Below are 11,426 nucleotides of genomic sequence, written 5' to 3'. Positions count from 1 at the left end.
TTTTACGCTATGTCAACAGACTATGGGACATGTTATGGAGGAAAAAGAGTAATGACAAAGATTTGAGGAATTACTGTGAAGGGAATTCTATGTCAGGACCTGAGGCTAGGATCATGCTCAGCTTTCTTCCTTTAGTTTTACTCCAGCAGACTTCAACATGTATATAAACTACTTTTCCCAGAAATACCCGGTAAAGAAAATCTACAGAAAACAGAAAGCCAATCAATAGGGCTCTTGGGTATCATAACGAGCCTCTGTCTGTATATCCTTTCTGTCCTGCTCCAGCAGGCAGATAAGTGCTCTCTCATATTTTTAATGTCATTTGTACAACTATTTAATGCCATTGGGAATGTGAATGTGTGTTCTTTCCAGGTGACACCGCTGTGGAAATGCATTTCAGCTCTCCTTTTGCAGCAGGCTTGACAGTTACTTATACCAGGGCCGCGTGAATGTGGTGCATACCTTAGCCCACTAGAGGGCGCACTTCCAAGAAGGATGCACTTATGTGGCTCCCGTTCAGCGGGTGACGAACCCATTCCAGACATTCCTGTCAGCAACATCATTGCCGCACAGCCTTTCTGGTTTTGCCTCCCTGGGAGTCCTTCGGGGCGGGGGGAGGAGGGGACAGGTGAGGGGGCATTTAGTGGGGGGGGTTGCTATTTTCTTAAGTGTTTCAGATGCGGCATGATGCCCGTGAGGTGAATGGAACTATTCTTTCCTTTGTACGTGCAAGTGTGTTTCTTTGCCACTAGGGGCCCGTCCCAGGTATTTTTTTCAAGAGACCCTTTGTGAACATATAGGGTGTGTTTGGGCCTCAGGGTGAGTCCTAATGCTCGCTTATTAACTGGCCCAAAATTCAGCTGGTGTCACGCAATGCCATATATAAGTACTATCAATTACCCCTTGCCTGTGCACTTCACGCCTCATTCTTCTGTATCTTACCACTCATTGAAGTGTGCCATAGTTGGAGTGCCAGAATATTGCACAGCAGTTCCTTACATTTTGCGTTGTCACAGCACTGCTCGGGGAATTCTGCCATTACCCATGTTACTGCCCTCCTGGAGGCTGCATATATGGAAGAGGAGTCCCTCTATGTACTCCCTCTGGATGAGTTGTTTTGAGAGGTGGTGAATGCCTCTTTCCACCAACCACTGACCTCCTCAATCACACTGTTAGCTACAGACTGCTTTTACTTGCCCAGTGCCTTTAGATCTCTCTGTAGGTCCGTCACATCTCAGAGACCCCACTGTTGTGCCTGCCCTAAACGCCCCACACCCTCCCTAAGTGCAAGGCAGAGGGCGGCATGGATAGGAGCCCTTTCAAGCACCTAAAGAAGGCCTTTGTCCAGAACCACCCCCACTTTGGCATGGAAGAGGACCCAGGAGTGCTCCAGGGCTCCGCACCAGATGACCTAGTTTCTCAAGCTCCCTTGTGCGGTGATGATGTTGATTCCCATAGGGATTCTACTGATGAAGCGGGTCCCTCCAGGCCGTAGCACCCATCCCATCACCCTACAACTAATCCCTCACAGGGTGACTTTAAGGGGCATTCAGACATGTTAGACCTGGATGATCACATGCACCCTATGTCGACAGAGTGGGTCCCATCAGCCAAAGTGGCTAAATGCGTGGCAGACCACATAGGTAAACCCTCAGAGAAGGAAGTCCATGCCTACCTTCAGGTGGGATGTCCATGCCCTTCCATGGTAAACAAGATGGCATTCACACCGGATATTGATCCGCGTAAGACCACTTTCTTGGGGCACTATATTCAGGACCCTAAGAATAGTATTTATCAGTCCTGGAAGTTCAATGCTGGACCAAGGAACGGGTGAACTGCTGTGTCCTCCTGAAGATGGACATATTTTGGGGGTCCGGTATGTCAACCACTTAGGAGACCCCAAATCTAAACTGTTGGCAGACCTGGCCTAGCAATTTTGGACGTTTTGCCCTACCAACAGCATCTCGGTCACGGCAGAGTACCTCCTGGGGGTTTCCAACGATGTAGTGGATTGGTGTTTGAGAGAATGATCTGTTATGAGCCTGTGGCAGTTGGATCCTCAGACATTCTGATTGTTTGACAACTGTTGGGGGTCCATTCACATTAGATCTTTTCGCTTCATGTCTGGACCACCAGCTGGATCGTTACTTCAACTGGGGATCAAGATACTCAAGCGACAGATGCCTTCTTACGACTGGTCAGGGAGTGTGGTTATGACTTACTGCCGTTTGCGATGATCATGAGGCTATCAACTCAGGTAAGGCTCCAGCAGGCATGGCTAGTCCTCATCAAGCTGTGTTGAAGGTTGCAAGTGTGGTTCCAGTTCTTCTATAACTTTTTTTGTGATCCTCCAATCCAATTACCTCATGCACCGTATCTACTTCAGGATCCAGTCTGGAATCTTCACCCATTGATTCTTCAAGGCCTTGTTACCTCTCATGGTGTGGAGGATTACAGTGAATGTTGGAGTCCCCCGGCTTTCAGAGGAGGCTGGAATGTGTTTGCGGAGAAATGGGCCAACAGTACCACCAAACGTTATAAATCAGCATGGATGAGTTAGCTTCACTGGCGTGTACAAAGACGTTGTGATCCCGTGGGGACTGTTATTGGCCAGACTTTAAACTTTTTTGCATCCCTGGCCTCACAGAATCTGACCTACTGAATGGTCAACACCTTCAGGTCGGCAATCTCAGCGGGCCACATTTTGATTCAGGGCCATCAGGTAGGTGAGCATCAAATTGCATGTAAACTCATGAGAGGGATCCGTTTGGCTCTACCACTGGAACCCAGTACTCCGCTCTATGGGACATTTACCAGGGCTTGTGCCTCTAAATCTTAGCCTAGAAATTACTCTCTTGTAAACAAATTTCTGGAAAACTGGCCATGCTCTCTTGCCTTATTTCTTGCCACAGAGTTTCCGATGTCAGTGCTCTGGATCTGACAGGCAGGGTCTTCACCCTGGAAGGAGTCTGATCGCCTATCCAGCCTTCAAGGGGCCACCAAAGTTGTGTGTAGTTCGGAGTTTGAAGGCCTATGAGACATGACAGAGGAGTTTCGACCACCAGGGGAGCGGCATTTACTGAAATCCCTGGAGAAACCTTTCAAAGCGGTGTCCGCTCCAATAATTGCACACTTGCTCTGTTGGAAAATGCAAGAGGCTGGCACAGATGCATTACTGTTTGGCACCCACAGGGTGAGGGGTGCAATGGCTTCAAAAGTGTTCAACCTGGGTGCACATTTGGAAGATATTCTAAATGCAGCTGATTGGTCCCTTACTTCATGTTGAAACGGTTTTATTTCAAGCCGATTATGAATATGGCATCCTTGGTAGTGGACAAGCTTTGAACAAGCATAATCCTTGCCTCTGGTCCTGACAGAATGAAAAATTTCATAGTATTTGTGAAGGAAAGGCTCGTTATGATATGAAGGAGGACTAGTGAATGACTGATTTTTTGTAATTTTCCTTTTCCGGGTGTTGCTGGGAAAGGCAGTTTACAAACATGTTGAAGCCAGATTAATAATAAAGGAAGAAAGTTGAGCATAATTCTTGCCTCTGTGTCCTTAATACAGTTCAATTTTTCGTTGCTTGCCCATTTTGCTCACCCTCCTCCCTAAAGTAATGAGAGTAGATTCTAGACTAATTCCCTGAAAAAATACTAACGTTCAAAAGGACCTAATGTTGACACAGTTGTAATGCGTGATGCAGAATAACACTTAAAAAGACAGGAAATTCCCCAGCCAAGGTATTAACATATCAAAATAGAATTTGGGATATTTTACACTCTAGAATTTAAACATTTTATATTTGGATGTCCACATGTTTCAACTCTTCTCCTCAGCATACCCAATATTAGATCAGGTGTTCACACGCCTTAACTTTGCCAAGGATGGGAATGAGGGCTTTTATTGACATCCTCCCTTCCTGAAGGGTGGGTGGTATGAGGCATTTGTAGCATTTCACCCCTCCCCTCACAAAAAGGTTAAAGTGGTTAAAGTGTTTCTTTTCACACCCAACCATGCTGAAGCTTGGGGGTGAAGTCTGGTCTCTCCTGTATTGACCAAAGATCGATGAGGGTTTATGTCTCACCTCCATTCTTACACAAGCGTGGGGGCATATTATACATTCCAACCTTGTGCAGGGGCATCAGGCTTTTGCAGCATTTAGTTCCCGCCTTGCCATATAGCAGGAGTGATATTTCTCATCCCCTTCCTAACACAACAGAGGAGATGTATTTTTCACTTTCACCCTTGGTCGAGCCCAGGCTAGGAAGTATATTTCCCCTTCACACTTGGCCCTTTTCCTGCATAGTCCAGCGGGCATTGCCAAATGGCAGAAATCATTTTTACTCACTCTACCTTGCCCAAGGGTAGGGTGTTCTTTAGGCGCTAAGCCTGGAGGGGGCAGATTTTTTACATTCTTGTGCCTTGCCCATGGTTGAGGGTGGTATGTACTCCTCCAGCCACCTCTGTCTTGTCCTAAGACAGGGGGTATAGCTCCCAATCCGCCTTGGCATAGAGGAGGAGATATATTTATATTGTAAGTATTTTTTTGAAAAAAAAGAAATTGCCAGTGTTCAAAAGCTTCGAGTGAGTGAGAAAAAAAGAAAATAATCAAGCAAGCATTAGCTGGCTTTTTGACAAAGTTCATTTTGTTAAAAAAACACGTCAGGCCCTGAATATCAGAGTTGTGTAAGTACGAAGATTATGTCTTTATTGCATCTCACGCCTCTTTTATGCATCAATATATTCTCCCTGCACCTTTTAGATTCCTTTTCATCTCTGCTTTCTCCCTTTGTCACTGTTTTGCTTTCTCTCTTTCTCCTTTACCCTTTGCTTCCTTTCTCTCTACTTTCATGGGTCAAAGTGATTAAAATGTGCTCTGGTCCCCAAAAAGATGTTAGTGGGCTCCACCTGCAACCATTGGCTCAAATGAAGCACTGATCTTTTTAAATTCCTATTTTTTTGTTTTGTAAATACGCGAGTAAAACATGTTTTAGAAATTTCAATAGGTTATTGTTGTATGGCACGACCTAACTGAATGCATGCAGTAATGTGCAGATTTCTATGAGCTGAATGCTAAAGGAATTCCGAGTCAATCAGAATCACAGGATACTAGTTAAATGACACACAAAGCTCTAGTGGTTCCCAACCTTTTGACTTCTGTGGACCCCCACTTTATCAGCACTGGAACCCTGGAACCAGTCTCAACTGTCGGGCTGGGTTCGCACGTGAATGTAGTAGTTAGTCTAGTCCCTTGTCTTCCTTGCTAAACTTCTCATAGTGGCAGATAACAAGACCTATTTCTTCGAACACCTGGCTATGGCCTGGGACTTGATGGAACAGCTGCCGGGAGCTTCCACCCTTGAAGTTGAGATGGATGGAAAGAATTTCCCCCTCAGCACAAACGTGGCACTGCTAACAGGAAAACATCAGCCAGACCTTCTTACAGCTCTGCTCCTTCTGTTGCACACATCAATGATGAAAAAGAGATCAGCCTTGGAGGCAGTGCTCCACAATATTAGACACCCTCACTCACCTGTCCATTTGATCTCCACTAAAACACACAATTGTGCAGCACACCCCAATCCACCCCACACCACTCCGCCTCAATACAATCCACCCCACCCCAATCTGACCCATTTCACTTCAATCCTCAGAACCCACCCCAGTCTAATCTGATTTACTCCAATCCAAAACAACCTGCCCCACCCAAGTTCACCCCAGTCGATCCAAAACAAACTATACCACTTCAAAACTATCTGCCCCTCTCCAATTGAAAACTATCTGTCCCTCTCAAGTCTGCCCCACTGTAATCCAAAACAATCTATCCCACTCTAATCTGCCCCACTCCAATCCAAAACAACCTGCCCTGCTCCAGTCCCCAAACAACCCACTCCAATCCAAAGCAATCTGCTGCACTGCATTTTGCCCCACTCCAATCTACCCCACTGCAATCCACTGACTCCAATCTACCTTAATTAACCCCACACCAATCCACCACAATCTACCCCACACAAATCCAATCCAATCCACCCATCCCACTCAAGTCTAATCTGCCCCACTCCAGTTCACCCCACTCTAATCCAAAACAATCTGCTCCATTCCAGTTCACCCCACTCCAATCAAAACAATGTGCCCCACTCCAGTTCACCCCACTCCAATGAAAACAATCAGCCCCACTCGAGTTTACCCCTCCCAATCCAAAAGCAATCTGCCCCACTCCAACCCAAAGCAACCTGCCACATTCCAATCCCAAACAACCCACTCCAATCCAAAACAATCTGCCCCACTCCAATCCACCCCACTCCAATCAACCACACTCCAGTCAACCGTACTCCAATCCACCCCACACTAATCCACCATAATCTACCCCACACCAATCCACCCCACCCCACTCCAATCCACCCAATCCACTCCAGTCTAATCTGACCCACTCCAGTTCACCCCACTCCAATCCAGCCCACTCCTCCCAACCCACCCCAGTCTAATTTGCGCCACTCTGATTCACCCCACTCTAATCCCGAACAATCTGACCCACTCCAGTTCACCCCACTACATTCCAAAACAATCTGCCCCACTCCAGTTTGCCATACACTAAAACATTATGCCTTACTCCAGTTCACCCCACTCCACCCCAAAACAATCTGCCCGTCTCCAATCCAAAACAATCTACCCCACTCTAGTTTGCCGCACTCCAGCCCAAAACAATCTTCCCCACTCCAGTTCACCCCACTCCAATCCACCCCACTCCAATCCCGAACAATCTGACCCATTCCAGTTCACCCCACTACATTCCAAAACAATCTGCCCCACTCCAGTTTGCGGCACACCAAAACATTATGCCTTACTCCAGTTCACCCCACTCAACCCCAAAACAAGCTGCCCATCTCCAATCCAAAACAATCTACCCCACTTTAGTCAGCCGCACTCCAGCCCAAAACAATCTTCCCCACTCCAGTTCACCCCACTCCAATCCAAAACAACCTGCACCACTCTAGTCTGCCCCACTCCAATCCAAAACAATCTACCCCACTTTAGTCGGCCGCACTCCAGCCCAAAACAATCTTCCCCACTCCAGTTCACCCCACTCCAAACCAAAACAACCTGCCCCACTCCTGTCTGCGCCACTCCAGTCCAAAACTACCTGCACCACTCTAGTTTGCCCTGACCCAATCCAAAACAACCTGTCCTGCTCCAATCCAAAACCAGCTGCCCCACTCCAATCCCGAACAACCCACTCCAAACCAAAACAATGTGCCTCACTGCAATTCGCTCCACTGCAATCCACCCCACTCCATCCCAATCAACCCTAGTCCAATCCACCACAATCTACCCCACTACAGTTCACTCCACCCCACAAAATCCAATCCACACTGCCCCACCCCACACCAATTAGCCCCAATCCGATCGCCCCACCCTTCCCCAATCCAATCCGCCCCAATCCAATCCAATCCGCCCCAGTCCATCCCGTCCCACCCCAATGTGCCCCACTCCAATCCATCTGCTCCACCCCAATCCACTCCACTCTGCCCTACCTCAATCCAATCCACCCCACCCCACCCCTGCCCCAATCCAATCCACCCCACCCCAATCCAATCCAATCCAATCTGCCTCAATCCACCTCACCTCACCCCACTCCAATTCAATCCGCCACACCCCAATCCAAAACAATCTGCTCCACTCCAATCTGCGGCGCTCCAATCCAACCCAATCTGCCCCATTGCAATATGCTGCACTCCAATTCAAAACAATCTGCCCCACTTTAAACCAAAACAGTTGTCCTCACTCCAACCTTCCCCACTTTAATCCAAAACAATCTGCCCCACTCCAACCTGCCCCACTCCAATCCCAAACAACCCACCCCAATCCAAAACAATTTGTCTCATTGCAATTCACCCCACTCCAATCCAAAACAATTTGCCTCATTGCAATTCACCCCACTCCAATTCAATTCACCCTACTCATCCCAATTAACCCTACTCCATTCCACCACAATCCACTCTACCACAATCAAGCCCACCCCACACCAATCTAATCCATCCCATTCCAGCCCAGTCTAATCTACCCTACTCCAATCCAATCCACTCCACACCACTAATCCGCACACCGCCCCAATCCACTCGAGTCCAATCCACCCTACCCCAAACCAGTCCAGTTCACTCCAATCCATGATAGTCTAATCCACCCCACCTCATTCTACTCCAGACCAATCCACCCCACATCAATCCACTACAGTCCAACCCATCCCACTCCAACCCAGTCCACCCCAGTCCACCCCAATCAAATCCACCCCACCCCAACTCATCCCATCCCGCCCCAATCCAATCCAGTCCACTCCAATCAAGGCCACCTCTATCCAGTCCACCTCACTCCAACTCATTCCACCAACACTACCCCAATCCGCCCTGCCCCAATCCAATCCTCCCGGCCCCAATCCAATCCGCCCACCCCAATCCAATCTTCCACAATCAGTCCACCCTGCCCCAATCCAATCCACCCCATCCCAATCCAATTCACTTCAATACACCCCACCCCAATTCGCCCCACATCAATCTACCCCTCCCTAATCTGCCCCACTCAAATCCCGACCAATCTGCCACATTGTAATCTGCTGCACTCCAATTCAAAACAATCTGCCCTACTTTAAACCAAAACAATCGCCCTCCCTCCAACCTGCCCCACTTTAATCCAAAACAATGTGCCCCTCTCCAACCTGCATCACTTTAATCCAAAATAATCTGCCCCACTCCAACCTGCCCCACTCCAGTCCAAAACAATCTGCTTCATTGCAATTCACCCCACTCCAGTCCACTACAATCAAGTCCACTCCACACCAATCCAAACCATCCCTATCCAATCTACCCACTCCAATCCAATCCAGTCCAGTCCACCCCAGTCCACTCCAGTCCAATCCACCCTAATCCATTCCAGTCTAATACACCCTATCCAATCCACTCCAGTCCAATTCACCCCACCCCAATTCACTCCAGCCCAATCCACCCCACCCTAATCCACCCTACTCCAACCCATCCCACCCCACCCCACTCCAATCCACCCACACAATCCACCCCACTCCACCCACTCCAATCAAGACCACCTCTACCCTATCCACCCCACTCCAATTTATTCCACCCACACTACCCCAATCCATCACACTCCAATCCACCCCACCCCAATCCAATCTTCCCCAAGCCAATCCACCCTGCCCTGATCAATCCACCCAAATCCAATCCGCCCCACCCCAATCCAATCTAATCCACCCCAATCTAATCTGCCCCACCCCAATGAAATCCATTCTGCCCCAATCCACCCAACCCCAATCCACCCCGCCCCAATCGAACCCGCCCCATACCAATCTGTCCCACTCCAATTTGCCCCACCACAGTCCACCCCATTCCAATCTGCCCCACCCCAATCCAAACCAATCTGCCCCATTGCAATCTGCTGCACTCCAATTCAAAGCAATCTGCCCCTTTTAAACCAAAACAATCTTCCTCACTCTAACCTGCCCCACTTTAATCCAAAACAACCTGCCCCACTCCAACCTGCTCCACTCCAATCCCAAACAACCCACTCCAATCCAAAACAATCTGCCCCACTGCAATTCGACCCACTCCAATCCACCCTATTCCATCCCAATTAATCCCACTCCAATCCACCCACTATAATCCATCCACCCCTCACCAATCCATCCCAGTCCGATCTACCCTGCTCCAATCCAATCCATTCCAGTCAACCTCAATCCACTGCAGTCCAATTCAACCCACCTCAATCAAATCCACCCAAACCCAATCCACCCCACTCCACCCACCCCAAGCTGCCCCACTCCAATCAAGACCACCTCTACCCAACCACCCTCACTACAATTCATTCCACCCACACTATCCCAATCCATCCCACTCCAATACAATCCACACCAATCCAGTCCACATTAATCCACACTACTCCAGTCCAATCCACCCCACTCCAAACCACGCTAATCTACTGCACTCCAATCCATACACCCTTTTCCAATTAATCCACCCACCCCACCCCACTCCAATCCACCCCACCCCACCCCAATCCATCCTACTGAATCCACCCCACTCAATCCGATCCACACCTTAATCCAATCCACCCCACTCAATCCAAACTAGTCCACCCAACTCCAGCCCAAACCAGTCCACTCCAATCCACCCCTATCCAGTTCACCTCACCCCTTCAATCCAATTTACTCCACTCCAATCCACCCACTCCAACCCAACCCACTCCAATACAATCCATCCCAGTCCAGTCCACGTTAATCTGCCCTTCTCCAGTCCAGTCCCCCCCAATTCAGACCACCTTAATCTACCACACTCCAATCCAGTCCACCCCTCTCCAATTAATCCACCCACTCCAATCCAATCTACCCCACCCAATCCAACCCATCCCATCCCACTCCAATCCACCACACCCTCATCCAGTCCACCCCACTCAATCCAATCCACTCCAGTCCACTCCACTCAATCTGATCCATTCCAGTCTACCCCAGTCTATCCAGTCCACTCCTTCCAATCCACCTCACTCCATTTCAATCTTCTTCACCCCATCCAATCCAGTCCACCCCTCCAGTCTACCGCACCCCATTTCAATCCAATCCACCCCACCCCACCCCAATCCACCCTCATCCAATCCATCCTCATCCAATCCACTTCAATCCAATCTACCCCACACAATCCAGTCCACCCCACTCAATCCTTTCCAATCTACCCCACTCCAATCCAATATCCACCCCAGTCCACCCCACCCCAATCCACCTGACCCCATTTCATTCCACTCCCCAAATCCAATTTACCTCACCCCAATCTAACCCATCCCAATCCCATCAAACCCACTCCAATCCACCCACTCCAATCCAACCCAACCCACTCCACCCCAATCCTCATTAATCCACCCCACTCATCCAATCAAGTCCACATTACTCTGCCCTTCTCTAGTCCAATCCACACCACTCCTAACCACCTTAATATACCACACTCCAGTCCAGTCCACCCCTCTCCCATTAACTCATCCCACTCCAATCCAAATCACCACAAATCACCCTCCCTCTTCCAATCCACCTTCATCCAATCCACCCCACTCAATTGAATCTGATCCACTCCAGTCTACCCAACTCCAGTTCACCCCACCCCACCCCTATCCAGTCCACCCCAATCCATTTTACCTACCGACTCCATTCCAATCCTAACCAACCCACTCCAATCAACCCCACTCAAGTCCACCCCAATCTAGTCCACCCCAATCCAGTCCACTTCACCCCATTTCAATCCACTCCACCCTAATCCAATTTACCCCATCTCAATCTAACCCATCCTAACCCAACCCACTCCAATCCAACCCAACCCACCCCAATCTGCTTTAGTCCACCCAATTCCAGTCCAGTCCACAGTAATCTGCCCTTCTCC

The sequence above is a fragment of the Pleurodeles waltl genome, chromosome 2_1, assembly GCF_031143425.1.
Source record: "Pleurodeles waltl isolate 20211129_DDA chromosome 2_1, aPleWal1.hap1.20221129, whole genome shotgun sequence".
Taxonomy (NCBI): Eukaryota; Metazoa; Chordata; class Amphibia; order Caudata; family Salamandridae; genus Pleurodeles; species Pleurodeles waltl.
The sequence above is the reverse complement of the archived record's forward strand: the minus strand, read 5'-3'. Positions refer to the sequence as shown.